At 36.0% G+C, this 22280-nt stretch overlaps 1 pseudogene; it reads right to left on the reverse strand.

Moving 5' to 3' along the window:
* Positions 1-452: 452 nt before the first annotated feature.
* On the reverse strand, positions 453-21964 carry LOC120138583 (annotated as a pseudogene).
* Between the last annotated feature and the right edge of the window lie 316 nt (positions 21965-22280).

Consider the following 22280-nt stretch of genomic DNA (forward strand, 5'->3'; position numbering starts at 1 on the left):
ATTGCTTTGGGGTGCCAATGACAACTACTTTGAATCTGTCAATTGAAAGAAGAAATGGGACCAAAAATGAAAGATGGTGCTAGAGTGAATGACAGTGGCCAGTGGACTACACGAATTTTTTCTCAATCATTTTTAAAATATGATATAAACTTAGGATTAGATATTTTCTGTTCACCATTGTCGTTTACACTTTAGTACTGATCAATTCATGATGAAAACAGGAAGAATAAAAATAAGATTATTATTAGGGACTGACTTCAATGCACTCCACAGTAAAAAAAACACATGATTTCAAAGCAAGGTGGAAAAAGAAACATTAATTGAAAATCTGTAGCCAAAGAGAATCGTCTTTATGTATTCTTCCATGGCCATGCACCTCCAGTGCAATTTACTTAGGAAACAAGTATATATCATTTAACTTGGTTTCTAAAACCAACTTCACTGAGCTTGAATCAATCGAAATGTTGTTGGTCGAGCCATGGCCAAAACCCGGTTTGATCCTCGGTGGTGCAAAACATGTTGGTGCTGAGGCTTTCTTCTTTAACCATTTGGGGTGGCTGATGATGATGATCGTGTCTTAAATTCGACAATGCGGCATGGAACAGTGGTGTTCTCGATCTGCTACATGTTAGCGGACTGTCATTTGCCGAAACTGATATGTCCAACTTCACATCCGAGCTGTTCTCACTTCTGCTGCTGCTACAGCCTTGGAATGCTGTGTTCAGGTTGATACATTCGCTTGGAGAGCTTTTCAGTGCCATTATCTACATGCACATTAATAACTTATAAATAACTAAATATTCATTGAATTAATCATGATAAATAGATTACCTCTGCGTGGAGCTTTTTGTTGTGAGCTTGAAGTGCATCGTTATCAGCTTTGATCATTTGGTACTGTCTAAGGAGATCGTATCTTTCTCTAGTTGCTTGATTTTCCATCTGGCTCTTCTGTTCTGAAACCAAATAGCAATCTGTCTGGGTTGCAGTCCAAGAGCTCTAGCCAGCTGCAGTTTCCTGTCGGGTTCGAGCCTGTTGCCCAACTCGAAGTTCTTCTCTAATGTCTTCACTTGTTCCACGTTAAGCCTCCTCTTCTTGTCTCCTGCCTGTGAACGATCATCTGATAGATCATCCCCATGTTTGCTTCTCACTCACTCGTTCCCTGGAAATGGAATTGATCTCTTCCCATAAACGATGCTACAGCTATGATTAATCAACCGTGAAAACCAAAACAGGAACGAATTAAATTTCATAGATTGAGATTGACTCTTGAACTAGATCAGATGACAGCAGAAAGATAAATTGAGTAGTACCATGAGAGTCCTTGGGAACTGTGTAAGAAGGGAGAATTGATTTATAGAATTAGTGGAGCGTTGATGATCTTCGTGTTGGACTTGGAGCACGAAATTTGCTGGGGAAAAGCCATTCATTGCAAGACATGGAGGATGAAACTTCAACCTTAGCTTCTAGGAAGAACTATATTTTTTTTTATACTGCTTGGTCCTATTTCCTTCAAGTTCTTAGAGAAAGAGACGCATATGTTTCATTTCGTCTCTTTATACAAAGACGGGTTTAGTTCGTTAGAAAAAGAGGGACGCATCAATTTTCATGTTTTATTTTATAAATTTTGAGTTAATTGCATTAAACACCTCTAAACTATGAACTTGATTTCAATCATTTTCTAAATCTGAAAACATTTTTGAATGAATCCTTAATGCATATTGTAGACCCACTTTAGTCCATCGAATATATGTTCAAATAAGGCCAGCAGAGCAGCCTAGTGGCCCACAGTGAACCCAAACTGCCCAGTAACCCACACTACTGAAGCCTTGATAGATTCAACCCCGCACGACTCTTAGAGAGTCCCGATTCCGGTGGCAACATCCTCCGTTTTGTTCGGCATTGAAGACTATGTGAAAACCGAAAAAAAAGCAAAGAATTTTAGTCTCATTAGAACTTTAAAACCACGTAATAGGCTTGTTTGGCTATAAATTAATGTAAACATACATTCGAAAGGGGAGGGTTGGATCAGCAATAAAAAAGACAAAGTTTACATCAACATTGAATTTTACGAGCAATCCAGGAAACAAAGAACCAGTTTTCAAAGGTATTCGACCTTTGTATTTTTCCTTTTTCGTTCTTGGCATATTTTCATTCGAATATAAGAAAATAAGAGAGGAGAGAGATTCCTTTACCTTAGTTGTCAGCCTTATCGTCGGGTTAGGAAAGTCGTCAGAGTCCGAAGGAGCAGCGTGGCGTAGTAAACGGCCACCAATACGTGGTGGTCGACATTTGTTTGTGAGAGTTCCACTCTCTCGGCCGCAAAGGAAAGCAAGGAGAGAAAGAGATCTGGGGGTTTAGTTTAAGCTTTAGGTTATATATTAGGTTTAGGGTTAATTACTATTAAACCCCTAATTAGCAGCACATTTATATTCTAGTCACCAATTTACTTGTTATACCATTTTTTTAAATGTTTGACTTTGGTCACGTATGTGTAATTATTTTTTTTAGCCACTGCTTGTGTTGAGTTTAATTAGTATTTGCCCTTCTTTCTGTTTATTTATTTAGTCCTCTATATTAGTTTTGGGTTATTCGCATTTCTAGTGCCCACAATGTTAATATTTTGATGTTAGTTTTTTTGTTTGTGGTTCAACCCTCTGAATTCTATTGTTTTTTTAGGCCTTTAAAGTTCTGTTTTTAGCCTTTAAGTTCTTGTTTGTTATTTTAGTCCTTCTAACTTTTGTTCTTTGTTTTGGCAGCTCAGTTTTAGTTAATTTTGATTTGTTAAGCTTTTTTTAATTTTTAATTTTTTCTTCATATTGTTTTATTTTATTTAACATTTTTTTATTTTTTTCATCATTATTATTTAGTATTTATTATTATTTACCTTTTTATCTTATTTCCCTTTATTATTATTTATTATTTTCACTTTTGTTTTCGTTTTATTAATATTTTTATTTATTCATTTTTTTTATTTTTTTTATTTATTTTCCTCTCTTTGATTTATTATTTCAGTTAATTTATTATTATTATTGTTGTTATTTTAATATTATTTAATATATTTTTATCTAACCTTTCAACTTTTTAGAAGAACTCCAAAGGTAATTAATTCAAATTGAAAATTAAAATTTTAATTTAATTCTAATTTTCGCAATTAAAGACAACCGACAAATATTGGTACGAAAGGGCGGTTCAAGGGTGCTAATCCTACTTGGCCGTAAACGACTCCCGAACCCAACACATTTCTGGTACAACGCAGATCAGGTAAGATGGTGTCCGACCCACCTAAATTCGTTTTAAAGTGGTCGGTGGCGACTCCAATCCATATTTTTCAAGTCGAAGCCCAATTTCGGGGCCCAACCGAAAGACGGTTTCGACACCTTGGCGACTCCGCTGGGGACAGGTAAGTGAGTCAGGCCAGAATAATTTTCGGTTGTCTTTTTATGCGAAATTGTAAATTTTAAATTTTAATTTATTTATTCGATTCCAATTATTACCTTTGATATTTTTCAAATAAATAGTTGTGTACTAACATTTTTTTTTCAATGATTTTAGATTTTTAAAAGTTTCCATCTCAGGCTCTGTACCCGAGCTCCGAACCCTTTTAAGTGGGGGCGAAAGCGACGCCTTCGTGTGAATTTATTCACCGTATGGGCCTATCAAGTAACCTTCGGGATTCATATACCTTATGCCTTCGTGTGAATTCATTCTCCGTATGGGCATAAGGGAATGTTTCCTCTCGAGTTTACTTTGTCCACACAAGCTTATAATGGGCTTAGTATAAGGGTCTGGAAAGCCCAAGGGGCACCGACAAGGGGAACCGAGTACCTTTTTTAGAACCTAAACCGGGGAGAGTACAGGGAATTAGAGCCCACCCCGAAACCTCATTCCAAACCCTAGGCTGTTTATTTCCTGCTTTATTTTCGGTTCAAAGCATGCGAACTAGACAAAATGTGGTTAGGTTTTGTTTGAAATTCATGCGGGATAGATCATGTCCGGGTAGGAATAATAAGCATGTGGGGTAGATATCATGTGGGGTAGCATTTTTCATTTTTTATTGTTTGATTTACCTCACTAACTCTTTTATTTTTATTTTTCATTTTGTTCTCATCATTTGCATCATTAAAGAGGTGTTGATCACCAAAAATGGTTTGTTAAACGTAATATCTACATTAACAGACAAAGGGGTTATAATACAAAGAGATAAAAAAAACTCAGAAGTCCAACCGTGGTCAAAGAATACTCAAAGGCAAAGTTGCAGGGGCAATACGAGGAAAAGGTCACTGACTGGTCGCTCCTTTTGAAAACTACAAGAACAAGATGGTGAAACCCTAGCTGAGCTGGATGCCATTACTGACAAATTCAAGAAGCAAGCTTCGGATAGTTTCTCGATGGAGGGCTCCAATGACACTTTCGTTAGAAACAAGCTCGGTAGAAAGTGAAAGTCGGAGATGCAGTCCTTCGAGATCTTTTTGGGGCAAGCATCTCATATTTGCACATTTTAGCCAAAGGAGCGGAATGGTTCGACAGGATTCAATAGTAAAAAAAGAATCAACTTGTCAGAAGTGTACAGGATTTGTACCATCAAAAAGAGTTTTTGTCTTCAGACGTAACACTTTTGTCACCAATAAGGGTTATTCAGAATAACAGGCACATTTTTTGGATCAATGCTCGGACCTTTCATGCATCATATATTTAGACATTTTGATTTCTTATTTTCTTTGCATTTTGTTGTTTCTTTGCATTCACATTAACTAACATAAACATGTCTCATCAAAGGGACAAATATGGATACACCGCCTCAAGCTTGGACACACCCCATCCCATAACACTCGTTTGAAGAAGAAGAGGATGGAAGCCAGAATTACACAAAGCGAGGGATTGTTAAAACTACAGAAGGAGCTAGAAGACAAGATAAACCGAAGTCGCAATACTCTGGAACAATCACACAAAGAACCAAGAGTCCTTGGTTGATCAGATCGTTGCCAAGTTAGTTGGCCTACAACAGACCAGTGCGCCTGGGGCAGGTTCACCGGAAGGGGTAAACTATACAACCTACCCCGCAAGTGGTTATCTCACCTGAAATCCTACCAAACTTCGAGGGGACTCATCTGCTGCAAAATCAAAGCCCTTGTCCTCTGTATTTAACCCTAGGAACAATCCGGGTTATTATATACCGGATTTGGACGAAGAGGAAAAAAGCGAGGAAGATGGAGGAAAAATCAAAACATTGGAGGACCAAATGAATATAGTCAAAGGAGACCGTGACTACCATGAAATCGATGCAACGGAACTTAGTCTAGTCCCGGACTTGGTTCTTCCCCCGAAATTTAAGTCTCCGGAGTTCGAGAAGTTTGGCGGGAATAGTTGCCCATCCGCTCACATCACCATGTTCTGCCGAAAGATGACAGGATATGGAGGAAACGACCAACTCCTGATCCACTGCTTTCAGGATAGTCTGTCGGGCTCAGCCATTCGGTGGTACAACCAGCTAAGCCGATCAAATATCAAGACCTGGAAGGACCTGGCCAAGTCATTTCTGGAACAATACAAGCATAATAATGACATAAGGCCAGATCGAGTTATGCTACAAAACATGGAAAAGAAGCATAACGAGAGTTTCAGGCAGTACGCACAAAAATGGAGGGACTTGGCTGTGCAAGTTCATCCACCGTTAGATGAAAAGGAAACCCGGAAACTTTTCGTGCAGACTCTAAAGGCTCCATACTTCGGGCATATGGTGGCGATCACATTAGGAAGCTTTTCAGACTTGGTTATGGCCGGAGAAATGATTGAGTCGGCCATAAAGCAAGGCAAGATTAAGGATGAGGAAGCCAGTAAGAAGCCTCCTATGAGGGAGAGGGATGGAGAGGTTAACAACATCAAACACTCCAGCAAAGGTGTTACAATCTCCAGCCCAAAATCAACTGCAGCTGTACCGTTAGGTACTTCTAAACAAGATTCCAAGAGGGAAAGGGAACATTTCGACCCAATTCCCATGACCTACAAAGAGCTTTACCAGCAACTTCTTGACACCCATGTGGTGTCACCATATCCAGTAGAACCCATGAAGCCCCCATACCCCAAGTGGTATGATGAGAATGCGTATTGTGAATATCACGGCGGAGTCCCAGGGCACACAATTGAGAACTGTTACGCATTCAAGAGGGTTGTACAAAAGATGCGTAACCAGAACTGGATCGACTTCAACAACTTGGGGGCATCCAAGTGAGGAATATCATTTCATCATTTGAGGCATTCTGTTTGACTTTGTTTTTCTTCCATTTTTTCTCAAGTTTTTGTAAAGACATTTTAATCAAATTTATGTTACTTTAAAAGATGTTAAGAAATGGATCATATTTGCAAATTTGCAATTCTGCGCATATCATTCGAATTAAGAAACTCTGTAAACGGTTCAAAGTTACGAATCTTTGACGAAGTAACATGATTTAAAACAAGGACTTTGACCTTATCCAGAATATACCCTCAAACACCATACCCTCTCTTGGAATTAACCAATATACCCTTTTTCTTTCATAAAATGCGGACAACACGGGCCATCATTTGCATATGACAATTACTATGTTTTTTATTTAAGACTTTCAATGACGATGATGATCTTTACAAATGAAAGAGTCGAATAGGTGAATCCAGTTTAGGTCAGTTGCTTGAAAATTGAACTCTAAAGATGAAATTTTTGACTTTCAACAAATACATAGGCTATAACAGGTTCTTCTTGACAATCTTAAGAAATTAAATCCATAAAAACTGAGCTATTCCGCTAAGGCAATTGGTTATAGAGGAAACTTGAAAGCCCTGGCCTTATGAGTAGATTACGTTCAAACCATGACATTGCTCGAAAACTTGGCAATTCGGTGTTTGCTCCACTGCTTTTGTCAGGCTGAAGACTTTATGATGAGACGAACCCTTCAGTTAAACTTGATAAAACTGATTATAAGTGGTCCCTCTAAAGCAATTGGTTAATGCCCCGGCTTTATGGATCCAGCTTACCAGATAACGGCAAATTAAATCAAATTTATCTAAGCAAGAAATTTTCGGTGATGTTGGACTAAGGGTGTTAAGGAACACCTGTTATAGTCGACTACACACGAGCACTCAAGAATTTCATTTTTAGACCGATTTTGTTTGCACTGCCCTTGTTGGAGGAGCCTACAAAGCTTAAACAAGTGGAAGATTTCAGAGGGCCGAAATAAAATGTCTAGTAATTGGTCATTCTAGTTGCGTCATTTTGTCCGCACCCAAATGAAAAAAAGCATATTTCGATATTTAAAAAAATGGCATTTTGGGTTACAAAACCTTAGAAAGGAGGCCAACCTAAAGCCAACTCATCCATTTGAACATTTGTCAAAGATTTGTAACTCTAAAAGCATTAAAAGAGCTCTTGATTCCTTTGATATTTTTTGAACTCACATTTACAATTTGATTCAATTGCGAACAATATTTTACAATATTTTTATCATTTCTCTCTCCTAAAACAAGAAAAAAAGAGAAAAACATTTTCAAGCAGAACAGTCTCAGATATGAAAAGTCTGTAAAGCCAAAGCTCGGGAAGCAAATGGGGCACGATCCATTCCAAGGACCAGATTGACAGGCCAAACACGAGACTCCATCCAAGAAATACACATAATTTATCATGTTGCATGCATCTTAGACATACTTAGGTGCATCACATTCATCATTTTAGCATACATAATTTTGCAGCTTTCAGAGTCAAGCTTCGACTTTAGGATGAAGGCTACTCGACTTGCAAGCACCTTTAAAAAACGATGGTGTAACTCAGCAGCAAGAAGCTACACCTCAACCGACTTTACATATCTACAGATCTCAGAACCAATTTCAGATGGGTTCGAGAACCAATTCAGATCAAATTCAGTTCAGCTCAACTCAACAATGAGCAACATGTTTCTAGTTTATGTCTTCAAACCAGATTTCAATTCCACAACGGAAGATATTTGGCTATCAGAATTCATCAACGGGCTTTCCCATAAAATGGGAATCATCCAAAGATTGTCTTACTTGATTCTCGCTCAGAGGAACCACCTGAAGAATCATGACCGGCTTCGACCCGTTAAGGGAAGCCATTTTTTTAAACAAACTATTTGCAGCATAACTTAAGTCGAGAAGGGTTATCTGCCGACCAAAGACCCCCGAGTTCGATTACACTCAGCTTCGAGGGCACATCATTTGCAGTATAACTTAAGTCGAGAAGGGTTATCTGCCAACCAAAGACCTTTGAGTTCGACTACGCTCAGCTCCAAGGCACATCATTTGCAGCATAGCTTAAGTCGAGAAGGGCTATCTGCCAAGGACCCTGAGTTCGATTACACTCAGCTTCGAGGGCACATCATTTACAACATAACTCAAGGCTAGAAGGGTTATCTGTGACCAAAAGACCTTTGAGTTCGACTACGCTCAGCTCCAGGGCACATCATTTGCAGCATAGCTTAATTCGAGAAGGGTTATCTGCCAAAGAACCCCGAGTTCGACTACGCTCAGCTCCAGGGCATATCATTTGCAGTACAACTTAAGTCTAGAAGGGTTGTCTGCCAACAAAAGACCTTTGAGTTCTACTACGCTCAGCTCAACGACACATCATTTGCAGCATAGCTTAAGTCGAGAAGGGCTATCTGCTAAAGACCTTCGAGTTCGATTATATTCAACTTAGAGGCAAATCAAGCTTACAGAATAGCTCAAGGCAAGAAGGGCTATCTGTCAATAAAACTGTCGAGTTCGATTCCAATCAGCTCGATGACACCTCAATCACACTATTGTCCGGCTGTAATCGAGGTTTTCAAGTCCAGAAGAAGACCTGGATTAACCGTGCCTCAGTGATAAAAAAATCATTTCCAGCATAGTTTAAGTCGAGAAGGGCTATCTGCCAAAGACCCCCGAGTTCGATTACACTCAGCTTCGAGGGCACATCATTTGCAGCATAACTTAAGTCGAGAAAGGTTATCTTCCAACCAAAGACCTTCGAGTTCGACTACACTCAGCTCAACGGCGCATCATTTACAGCATAACTCAAGGCGAGAAGGGTTATCTGTTACAAAGACATTCAAGTTCAACTACGATCAGCTCCATGACACATCATTCACTACTGTCCGGTTGCAATCGAGGTTTTTTAAGACGAGAAGAAGACCCAAGTTAACCGTGCTTCAGTAACAAAAAACGTTTCCCGACAGCATAGCTTAAGTCGAGAAAAGCTATCTGTCAACGAAGACCTTTCGAGTTCGATTTCATTCAGCTCAAGGGCCTGTCAACCATAGCTTGGAGTTAAAGAATTACTTTCAAGTCGAATTTTTGGAACAAAGATCTTTAAACCAAGAAGAAGACTGAAGCGGGCTACAACGAGGAGCCATATTTCGATTCAAATTCCGAACTAATGGCCTCAAGATGGACTCGACTTCGCAAAAAATGGGCCATCCACAACTCAATTCGACAGAGAGTTATTGAAACATCAGAGTCAACTCCACCGAGCGAAAAGTGTGTCTTTTAATCTTTGCCCTATCCCCGTTACACTATGGGCAAAGAGGGGCAGCTGTAGACCCACTTTTTAGTCCATCCGAATATATGTTTCAAATAAGGCCCAGCAGAGCCTAGTGGCCCACAGTGAACCTAAACTGCCCCAGTAACCCACTACTGAAGCACTTGACAGATTCAACCCCCACGACTCTTAGAGAGTCCCGATTCCGGTGGCAACATCCTCGTTTTGTTCGGCATTTGAAGACTATGTGAAAACCGAAAAGAAAGAAAGAATTTTAGTCTCATTAGAACTTTAAAACCACACGTAATAGGCTTTTGTTTTGGCTATTAATGTAAACATACATTCGAAAGGGGAGGGTTGGATCAGCAATAAAAAAGACAAAGTTTACATCAACAATTGAATTTTACGAGCAATCCAGGAAACAAAGAACCAGTTTTCAAAGGTATTCGACCTTTGTATTTTTCCTTTTCATTCTTGGCATGCATATTTTCATTCGAATATAAGAAATAAGAGAGGAGAGAGATTCCTTTACCTTAGTTGTCAGCCCTTATCGTCGGGTTAGGAAGTCGTCAGAGTCCGAAGGAGCGTGGCGTAGTAAACGGCCACCAATACGTGGTGGTCGACATTTGTTTGTGAGAGTTCCACTCTCTCGGCCGCAAAGAGAAAGCAAGGAGAGAAAGAGATCTGGGGGTTTTAGTTTAAGCTTTAGGTTATATTTAGGTTTAGGGTTAATTACTTATTAAACCCCTCTAATTTAGCAGCACATTTATATTCTAGTCACCAATTTACTTGTTATACCATTTTTTAAATGTTTGACTTTGGTCACGATATGTGTAATTATTTTTTTTAGTCACTGCCTTGTGTTGAGTTTAATTAGTATTTGCTCCTTCATGTTTCTGTTTATTTTATTTTAGTCCTCTATATTAGTTTTGGGTTATTCGCATTTCTAGTGCCCACAATGTTTAATATTTTGATGTTAGTTTTTTTATGTTTGTGGTTCAACCCTCTGAATTTCTATTTTGTTTTTTTAGGCCTTTAAAGTTCTGTTTTAGCCTTTTAAGTTCTTGTTTTGTTTTTTAGTCCTTCTAACCTTTTTTCTTGTTTTGGCAGCTCAGTTTTAGTTTAATTTTGATTTGTTAAGCTTTTTTTTTAATTTTTAATTTTTTCTTCATATTGTTTTTATTTTATTTAACATTTTTTATTTTTTTTCATCATCATTATTATTTATGTATTTATTTATTTATTTATTTACCTTTTTTATCTTATTTCCCTTTATTATTATTTTATTATTTTCACTTTTGTTTTCGTTTTTATTTAATATTTTTTATTTATTCATTTATTTTATTTTATTTATTTATTTTCCTCTCCTTTGATTTATTATTTCAGTTAATTTTATTATTATTATTATTGTTATTTATTTAATATTTATTTAATATTATTTTTATCTAACCTTTTCAACTTTTTTAGAAGAACTCCAAAGGTAATTAATTCAAATTGAAAATTAAAATTTTAATTTTAATTCTAATTTTCGCAATTAAAGACAACCGACAAATTAATTGGTACCGAAAGGGCGGTTCAAGGGTGCTAATCCTTTCTTGGCCGTAACCGACTCCCGAACCCAACACATTTCTGGTACAACGCAGATCAGGTAAGATGGTGTCCGACCCACCTAAATTCATTTTAAAGTGGTCGGTGGCGACTCCAATCCATATTTTTCAAGTCGAAGCCTAATTCCGGGGCCCAACCGAAAGACGGTTTCGACACATATCAGACACAAACCATACGCATGTAGTTAGGAATGGGCACGGATCTGAATCCGACGGGTTTCAACCCGACCCAATCTTATCGGGTCAGATTTTTAAAAAAAATCGGCTTCGAATCGTTGGGTCGGGTTTTATATAGATTATGTTCGGGTCCGGTTAGGATTTATGATAAAAATATCTAACTTGACCAAAAAATATATATAATTTTATCTTATATATTTAGAAATAATTGTAATCAGACATCTCTATATATTATTTTTTTTGATTAAATTCATATTTTTATTGAATAAAAATACTAATAAATTTTTTTATAAATTTATTTTTGAGTCGGATCGGGTTGATCTAAATCTTGACTCAACTCCACCCATGCTCATTCCTACGTGTAGAGGACTAAAGTGAGACTAGAAATAGAAGGGCGTAACTAAGGGAGGAAAGGCTGGCTGCTAACATTATTAAAGCCTGTAATGTGGTCATTCCAATACAATTCCATTAATTTGAGGGTCATTTTCATAGTACTATCCTTTTTTTCATACCTTAAAAACAAATAGTGGTATTTTTTTTTCAATAAAGAGACTTGTCTTTAGAAATATAAATAATAAAATTTCAGGTTGGGAAGCAACTTTCAAACAAGCTCTATTGATTCCATGAAGAAATGCGATTGTTTTAGAGAATAAAAAAAAGGATGTTGGATAAGAAAATTGAGTGTTTCTTGTAGGGAAAAAACCATGTGATATATGATGTTTTACATGGTTGGTAAAAAAGAAAGGTTTAAATATAGAATAAGTATCTAAACTATATCGTTTCTCACAAATAGGTGTTTAAAGTATTTTTTTTATTTATCCATGTGCCAAATGTTTCAAGCTCTGTCATTTTAGGTTCCCGAGCCGTCAACAATGTTAATTTCCTTTGTTAAGCGACACCTATTACAATCTGATATTTTTGAAATTTTTATTTAAAAAACTTATATAAATATATATATATATATATATATATATATAAGCCCAAATTTTCAAAAATCATAAAAACCTCTCCAAACTTTAAAAACCCTAAATCTAGTCCCTGTAACCATGTCTGTTGCAACACTCCGAATCCTAGGTTAGTAGTTCATTCTAACCCGAGACTTATAAAAAGAGCCCAATAGACTTAGAAAATAGCTTGGACCAAGTGAGTTTGGAAATTGGGCTTGAGCTAGGCCCAAATGTTAGGGAATTGAGACCATTTTAGTTTTAGGTTGGAAGAGGGGAGGACTAGAAGTTGAATTAGCCTATTTCTCAAATCAAAAGATAACCAAAACCACCAACAACACTCTTCCTTTCCTTCTTTCGTCTCTTCTTATTCCTCTCCAAAGTAAAACAAAGGTGAAATCTTTAAGAATTTCAAGCCTAGATGGGTTTAGCTAAGGTAAGAATATTAATTCTCATTCCAAAAGCTTCAATTCAAGACCCTAATTTCAAGTTTTAGTTAAAGTTTCAAAAATTGATTTTTAGGGAGATTTAAGAAAATCAAGTGATTCTAGCTCATTTTTAGTGGATTCAGGATAGGAAGTGTTTTAACTTAAATCCAAACACCTAGTTGAGTCAATAATTCAGTTCCTTACCTTTGATTAGTGAAAGAGGTAGGAGAAAGCTCCAAGATAAGGGGAAAAGAAAAAGTGACCCTTGGATGATTTGGGAAGAGGTTCTAGCAGCTAAGAAGCAAAGGTAACACATTCACAACTTTTTCATGTCAATTGTGAGTCATTAGAAATGCATTCTAGCTTAAGAGTTGAGTTATGAAGCATAGTTGAGCATTTCATGGTAGATTCAATGTTTGGTGTTTTTAGTATGTTTTAAATTCTTATTTATGACCGTTTATTATCATAAGACTTAAAAAACAATTAGAAACCTCAATAGAGACTAATGGGTGAATTTGGGTGTCAAATTCTTACCCAAATAGGGCATTTTTAGTGTGAGTTCAGTACTAGAAGAACAATATCAATATTGTTCTTGTGAGAGGCATAAAATCAAGTGGATTTTATGAGGGAGTATCGATACTCATTATAGGAGTATCGATACTGGAGTTTCGGTATCGAGACCCAAGGGCCGGTATCGAGACCAATTTTCCACAGTCCAATTTGGTATTGATACTCCCCTTGATACTGACCTGAGAGTGTTGATACTACCCCTTATTTTCCTTAGTTAAAATTTGATGTTGAGTATCGTACCCTAGGTGGAGTATCGATACCCTATGTGAGTATCGATACCGAGAACCTTCGTATCGATACTAGCATACTTTTTTGGCATTATTTTCCAAGGGATTTTAAGATATAAAGAGGTTTACCAATAAATCCATAATTATTATCAATAAGATTAAAAGTGAGAACAAGTTAATAATAAAATACATTTAGAAATGAGATCAATTAGGGTGACATAAAAATATCCTTGGTTGATACTTTGGAAAACGACAAGGACACCCGAGTTACTTTAGTAAATGATATTGGTGTCGGGAAATAGAATTAGTCTGGAGATTTTTAGGTAGTCGCGAGACACTTTAAATTAACCAACTAGGGCCTAGGTCCGACACTCACGAGGGGTTGGTTAGTCGAGGGTGTTGTGTCCGATGTAGAGATTTCATACCTCATCCTTGTTAGACTAGAGGGGTACGTGAGCTCCGAGATGCAGAACCCTCAGTCATACAATGATGTCTACCATATATTAATGAGTGAAGTATACGAGTATACTCACTATTACTTTACACTCGATAGCTTGAGCATTCGATAAACACTCTTAGTATGGTTTAGTTGTTAGTGTGACATTGGGCTAGTGAGCTCAACGTTCGGAATTTGGTTCCATGCGCAGGTACTTAGGAGGAGCAGTTGAGGAGCCTTTTTGAACAGCAGCTACCAGACCGAGTGTGGAGCAAAGAACTTCTTGAGTTTTTCTTTAGAGGGCATGTAATATTTGTAGACCCTTGTATATTTAGAGTTGTAACTTTATTTGAAAATTGGGTGTTATTTTGATATACTTGTACTTTTGGGAGCTCCCCAATTTAAACTTATTGTATATATTTTTGTTTGAATTATTTGATTTAAATAGTTTTTAAAATATTGTTTAAAATGAGTAATTAAAGAAAAATTTTGGGTTAGCCACTTCGATGGTTTTTTTGTGGTATTATAATCGGTCAACTCTGTGTCTTATCGGGGTAGGGTGTTACACCTGCCACCGTTTTTATCTTCGATTGGACTTCCACATGGTCGTACCTCCACCGAAGACCTATTAACTGACGAACAATTGCCATAAAAATGACGTAATCGTGATGAAATCAACCCCGAAATCACCCCTAACAAAAACAACAAGCGACGAACCATCATGAAGACGATGGTGAATCCACAGCAAGGATGACGGCGTACGACTACAAAGATGGAAAGGGAGGTGTCGAAGGCAGTGATCGTGCAAAAAAGATAGTGGAGTTAAGGGTTAGGGTTAGGATTTGAGAATTTTAGGGATCTTGGATTTTTTTGTAATTTTATAAAAAAAATACGATTTTTTGTAAATATAAATTTTTTAATTTTTAATTTTAAAATTATTTCAAAATTGCCAAAGCGTGATATGTCACTAAACGGAGGAAATTAACGCAACTGACGGTCTCGGACGCATAAAGTGGTAATATTTGTAACGTTAGGCACCGAGATGAGTCAAAAAATAATTTAGGCACCTATTCATAAAATGCGGTATAGTTTGTACAATTATTTTATATTTAAGCCAAAAAAGAAAAAGAGAAATGAGTTGGATATGCATATAAAGGAAGAGAAGAAGCAGGAATCTAAAGGAAGGGGCCGAGGTCAGAGGTTGCTACCTAACCCACCAGCACCTATCGTGCATCAGGACCCATACATGACCCTCTCATCAGTTTCAGTTCTTCCTTTTCCTCTCTGCAACTGTAACATGGCTGTATCTTTAACAGAGAGAGAAGAAAATCTTTGTCATGAATCCATGTTAAAGCACTATAAGATTGTACAAGAAATCCCAACTTCCTCACTTAACATACTTATTATACAGGTTTATTTGATTAGACATAGATGCCTCCATTCCATTATTATTTCTTTTAGGAGGGGCCTTTCCTTTCCTTTTAGAAAAACGACTTTTTCTAAACTTTAGCAGACAGTTTCTTTGCTCATCATCAGTACTCATCATCAGCTTTCATAAGCTACCTAAGAAAAGTCAAATTCTTTTCAGACCGACACAAGCTTGTCCCAAAATGGCCATATACTTTGTTCTTCAACATGTTTATCCTCCCATTTTATTTTCTTTTAATTTACTACTATATATATTCTATTAATAATTACGCAATAATTAGGGGGACAACATAGAATTTACTAAAATAAATAAAATGGAAGAGCTGAATCTTCCTTGCGACATGGCCATTTATTACTTGCTTTCTTATGGGGGGAGTTGGCTCAGCTTGCAGTCCATGTGCTCATCTTTGTTTTGACGCTAACTGCATCCCCCTCTGGTTTCTCTTGTAGGGTTCTTTTATTTATTTTTATTATTTCCTTGGGCCACTTGGTCGTGAAATATGCAATTTGTATTTGAATGTCAACCATTGTCATTGTTTCGATTATATGGTCAGATGATGCTCAGTCTGCTTAATTTCCATTCCAAGTAATTTGTCATCTAAAAACCTTTATCATTTATGTTTGATTTTTTTCAACCAATCGTATATTATTTTCAAACAGCAAGAGATCATTAACATAAAGAGAAACTTTCAAAAAATTATAACTCTTTAACGTTTGACGTGAAGAATGACCTCGAACAAGCATTTCTCAGATCCTAAACTCAACAAATGATCATCTATCTTGTTCACCAAGCTCTTGAACTTGTTTCAGCCATAAAGGGTCTTCTTGATAAGAATCTTGTCCTCTTTTTTCCTTTACAAAATCTCTAGGACGTTCAACATAAATTTCATCATGCAAAATGAAATTTTAAAAAGTTTATTTTACATCAATCTGATACATTTCCAGTTCATTTGAGTAGCTACAAGTCTTTCGGTTTTCAAACGAACAACTTGTACGAAGGTGTATGACTAGTAAATGTAAAAAGCTTGAACATAACCTTTACTATAAGCCTTGCTTTATGCTTGTTCATTGAGCTTTCAATATTAAGCTTAGTTCTGTAAAACCACTTGAATCAAATCATCTTTTTATTTTGGGGTTAATCAATCAACTCCCATGTTTTATTTTTCTCAATCGTGGACAACTTCTTCTTCGTCATAGATATCCAATTTTTGTCTTCCATTGTTTTTTCAAAAGCTATAGGTTCACATGGTAGAACCAAACTGTAAATATGAAAATTAATCAGGATTTTATCATGTCAAATAATCAAGAATAAAATACTAGATGTGTAATGTTCCAAAGTCTTGGTTGGTAGTTTTGGGTCTATAATAGGGTAATTTACGTTGTTTCCAATAAATCGTATTTTTGAAATTAATATGAAAAATATTTTGAAAATATTGAATATGATTTTGGAATATTAAATAATATTTTAATAAGTTTTTGATTTGATTTTATTAAGTGGCTAAATTGAATTTTATTAAAATTGAGATTTTAGTGACTAAATTTGAAAAGGATCAAATATCAAAATCCCTAAAGCGATTTTACCAAGTTGATTTTCCCTCTATTTTTACTCTTGTTTTTAACGTGAATTTCAACTCATTTATACTCTTGATTTCTACTTTATTCTAATCCATTTTGATTATAATTATAGTTGTTTAACTACTTTGTTTCATAATTCATTTTAACATTTCACCATATTTTCTTTCATTCATTTTCTAATCCATTGATGATCAAATACATCATTATTTCTTTTTCAATCGTCCCTCATTTCAATCAAATTCTTCCTCTATTCTTCATGTTTTCAAATTCCACTTCCTCTTGATTCAAGATTTTCTTCAAAGTTTTCATCTTCATTTTTCCAACAAGATAAATCTTATTTTCTTGGCTCTCTTTTATGCTTTAATGACTAAAAGATCTAATGGTGAAGTGATCTTGAAGATCATTGGTTTTAATTATAGTTTTTTCAAAAAGATTATTTCGTAATATTTAATTAAGGTACTTTCTTGATCTGTTTTTTTTTTATGATTCTTGATGAATCTAAGTTGTTTTAATGTGATTATGATCATATTAAAACAGTTTTCTGATTGTAAATAATTTGGACATCGATTTTTTTAAAATAAGTTGATTTAGCGTTTTCCAGAAATCTGAGAGTTGTGTCGAATACTACAGTTTTTGTAGGATTCAATTGTGTGTAGGTGCTGATTTTGATGGTTCTTGATCAGATTTAATCAAGGGAAATTGTCATTGAGTTAGGAGGCTTATATCGCATCAACGATAAGATTTGTCGATCTTTCGGTTGAATTTTGTTTCGTTTTATAAGCATAATTTTCTGCTCTATTTTGGAATTCTTAATGACTCAATAATATGTTTTCTAAGGTCCTTGGTGAGTGTATGACAAGGTAAAAATAGTTTGCCGATGTTCGACAATGTGTTAGCAAGCGTTTAGGGTCGAATTGTATGGTTGTATCATCGAGGTGAGTGGTTGTCTTTCACTTGTGATGAATGTGTTCAATGTTGAATGAAGATTTAGCTATGTACGTACTCTAAATCTAAGATTCTAATATAGGTATACTTTTTATTAGTTGATGTTGTAAATTTATGATGTTTTGATTAAAGTATGTGATCATATTGAGCAAATAACTGTTGACGTGATTTAAGGGACATTGGAAGATTACGATAATGCAAGCATGTGTATTGTGATAAGTTGATTAAGAATTATGGTGTATGGAAAGAATATGATCATTGTGGACGTATATGTATCATGACATGTGGTTATGAATTATGGTACATTGGAAGAATGTGACTTGTGGAAGGTGATTTTGATATATGATATGATTTATGATATGTGAATTGTATAAGTTACATTCGATGCATAACTGATTTAGAAAACAATATTCAAGCCTATATGATATTTAGTTTAGGGATGAGTAGAGATAGTTTACTATTGATGGATGAGTAGAGATAGTTTACTATTGATGGATGAGTAAAAACACTTTGCTATCCAATAAGGGTTGATCATGACAACTATTATTAGTATGTTTAAAACTATGTTCAAGAAAAAAGATATATATATATAATATATATATATAATATATATGTTATGCATCGATTGTCAATACGTATAAAAGTCGGTGAATAATCTAGTACCCCTTGAAGGAGCATCATACATCAATTCATCCTATAAATATTTTATCTCCATTTATGGTTAAAACAACAAATTTAAGTTATGGGTCTATTACAGTTTGACCATTTTCTTTACTTATCCCAGTTTCACTCTTTATCTTCCGCAAAAGAACATTTTTTCTTATAAAAATTTTCTCCGTCTGCGATTAGATTTTTTTATAAGATTTTACAAATGTATTATAATCTATAAAGACATTTGGAAGTATTTTTTTTTATCTAATTATCTTTTTTATGGAGCATGAGTAAAACACAACAACCAAAAAAAAATTAGAAAACTTTAGAAGGTTAAATAATAATAATTTAATCTCTTTAAAAAATAATAATTTTATTTTATTTTTTTGGATAAATTCAATCAAATACCCAAAGAGAGCAGAAGTCTGCTACAACAATATAGTCAAGCCAACAAAGTAAAGATAACAAATAAACAAAAACAGCCTGCATAAGGCCCCAACAGGAGCAAAGTATGATATTCACAGTATCAAGTCTATTAATCCGCCAGCCTCGGAGCTGGATCTGCACTATCTCCTTGATGTTCTGTAGAACAACATCTATTGACTGAGAAACATTTCTGAAGTACTGTCATTTCTCTCCCCCATACACTATACATGACAACCCCAAGATAGCTTAAGGATTACAACTAGTAAAGACTCCCCCCTAAAATGATCCAGAGCCTACGCAAGCTTATGTTCCAAGCTTCTCACCCTAAGAGCAATACAAACAGAGCCAAGATGCTCTCCCACAACTCCCTGGAAAAGTCACACTCAAAGAAAAGGTTTCTCCATATTAACATTTGAGGGAATCTCCTATGCAAAAAATCCATTTCCTCAAATATAAGCCTTGATCCAGGCAACCCAAAAGGAATCTTAACCTACCAAAAGTTCTTAATTAGCTACAAAATACAGCTTTGTTCTATCCACCAACATCCTTAACTCCAAGCCCCCTTAAAATTCAATAAACAAATTTGCTCCCAGCTAACATGAGTTGCACCACTAGCATTTAGATTTGCACCTTCCAAAAGAATCGCGAGCAAATTTGATCAATTCTCTTAATCGTGGCCCAAGGAAAAATTAATTGCCTACCAATAATTGGTAATATTGAATAAAATAGTCTTGATTCTTTGTAAACGTCCAACAAAACTCAAGTGCGATTGGCCCAAAGAGTAACTTATCTTTAATCTTGTCAATAATCCCAAGGAAATCTTTCTCGGTAACTTTTCGAGTCACCAAGGGAACACCCAAATATCTTATAGGAAGTTTCCCCAACATGAATCCAGAACTGCTACATAGTCTCACTATGATCAATAAAAACCACAACCATGAAGATCCACACTTAGGAACATTTAATCTCAAACTAAAATAGCGTAAAAGTTTCCAAATCACTGAACCCCCTATAATAGAATCAATATTTCCCTTGCAGAAGATAAGCAAGTCATCAGGAAACAGAGGTGGGTTAATCCCTCTTTCTTGCACTTAGGATGATAGCTAAAAACTCCTTTAAACAGCTGCAACATAAAGCATACGAGATAGTACATTCATGGCTAAAACAAAGATATATTGTGACATAGGATCACTCATCTTGATGCCCCGCACCCTTAAAATAACCTACCGAACTCTTATTCAGCACAATCGAGTATTTAGGAGTGGTAAAACAAGCCCAAATCTAGCTAATAATTTCCCAGGCAATCACAAGGCATGAAGAACAACCTTGACAAACTCCCAGTTCACCGAATCAAATACTTTTTGCAGATCGATCTTCAAAGCATAGTCGTGAAAAATAAATTTTACGATAACCTCTAACCAGCTCCTAAGAAAAAAGAGTTATTGTCCACGATACTCTGCCCCTTCACAAATGTTGCTGGTTCAGAGCAATCATCCCAGGGAAAACAGATGCTAACCAAGAAACCAAAATCCTAAGGTCTTATATACATCGAACACAGGAAATTTGTCTAAAGGCTTTAACCAAAGCTAGATTGGAACTTTAGGAACAAGCACCACAACTGTAGCATTAAATAAAAAAACAGAGGTAGCAAAGAAACACCTCACAACAACCTTAAAAATCCGCTCATACAACAGACCAAGCCATCTTAAAGAATAGGAAGAATAACCATCTAAGCTAGGGTTTTCTTTACCTTGCCTCTAAATGCCTCCTGCGAGCCTGTTTCCATCACTATCAGGAAGCATAGTATTACTCTTCCTCTTTGCAACAACCACTGAATGAAAGTATCGGGTTCTCTGATCACGCTCATGTAGCCAGTGCACTTTGGCTTTCTACTTGTAGAAAAGCAGCTCGACACTCTTTAACTTATGCAATTCCTGCTGAACCTTAATCTAAGCCTCAATGTTACCACAGATACATTAGAAGACAAGTTACCAGTTTGAATCTTAGCCAACTCCTCTCTTTTCTACTTAACTTTTCCAGAAATATCATGAAATTGTGATTGATTCAACATTTTAAGGTTGCACTTCAACCTTGTCAATTTCAGGAAAAGGATCTGAAGGGGGTCACCATCAAGGAACCTGCCAAGATTCCATAACAATGTCAAGAAAATCTAGATGATGCACCCAGAAGTTGAAGGGTTTAGGCTTGCTAATATGAGACTATTTAGAAAACCATAACAGCCCGGCAATGCTCAAAATCACCAGGGGCTTAGAACTCCACACAAAAAAACAGGATAACAACTAACCCAATCAGGATTGATAAGGATATGATCTAACTTACGAGAAAAATAGGTTTCTTGCTGCTTGTTAGACCAAGTCTTCCACACAACTTTGAAAGCCACTAATATCTGAATTAGTGAAAGCACTAAGGGAATTAGAACTCTCAAAAGAATTAAAAATGATATTAAAGTCACCCCCAATTACCTAAGGTAGCGTCCCAATCCTATTTTCCGTAGAGCTCAAATGATTCCAAAGTTGCTCACGCACAGTGCCCTCATTAAAACCATAAATAGCAGTGATGAAAAAATCTTACCCCAAATGAACCTTTAATAGAAAGAGCTTGATCAGTCACTTGATAAACAGAAAAATCAAGGCCTTTCCTCCAAAGAACCCATCCTACCATTAATAGCATGATAGTTACAACAGAAATCCCAATAAGAAAAATTACTATACAAAATATCCAAAGATTTACCTCTTTTCACCCTTGTTTCTAAGAGGCATAAAACATTAGCTTGACAGCTATTAGCACGATGCAAAACCTTTACCTGCTTAAGAGAGTGATTAAGCCATCTAACATTCCAATAGCATACAATCATAATGAATGAGATGAACAAGAAACCCCAACACTAGCACCTAGGCCATAAACAATCTTATTTGATTTATCTAACAGCTCTTTCTTCTTCAATTTTAAGTCCCGCATTAATTTGGCAACACCAAGAGAAGCTTCCCTAGGATTTCGACCAAAATTCACATTAGTAGTCATAGCCATCTCAGGATCAATAGAAGTAAGAACCTCAAACTTATTTTTCGATCCACCCAAAATAACCTCATTTTCCTGGTCCTTAACAGGCCTACCTCTTACTCTCCTAGGCTAAGAGTCCTGCTTAGCATTCTCATTTCCCTTAATCTGATTCTTACTAGGAACAACAATTCCAACATTAGTGGCACTGCCATCCACAACAATCCCAACTAAATCAAAATCAACAGACACACCTAGCATAGCCACACTCTCAACTTCCTTTCAGGTCCACAACTCACATTTGCTTTATCATAGCCAGATTATTATCCTTCCCATTTTTTCTACA

Source organism: Hibiscus syriacus, unplaced genomic scaffold (genome assembly GCF_006381635.1).
Source record: "Hibiscus syriacus cultivar Baekdansim isolate YM2019G1 unplaced genomic scaffold, ASM638163v2 tig00002237_pilon, whole genome shotgun sequence".
In the NCBI taxonomy this organism is placed as follows: Eukaryota; Viridiplantae; Streptophyta; class Magnoliopsida; order Malvales; family Malvaceae; genus Hibiscus; species Hibiscus syriacus.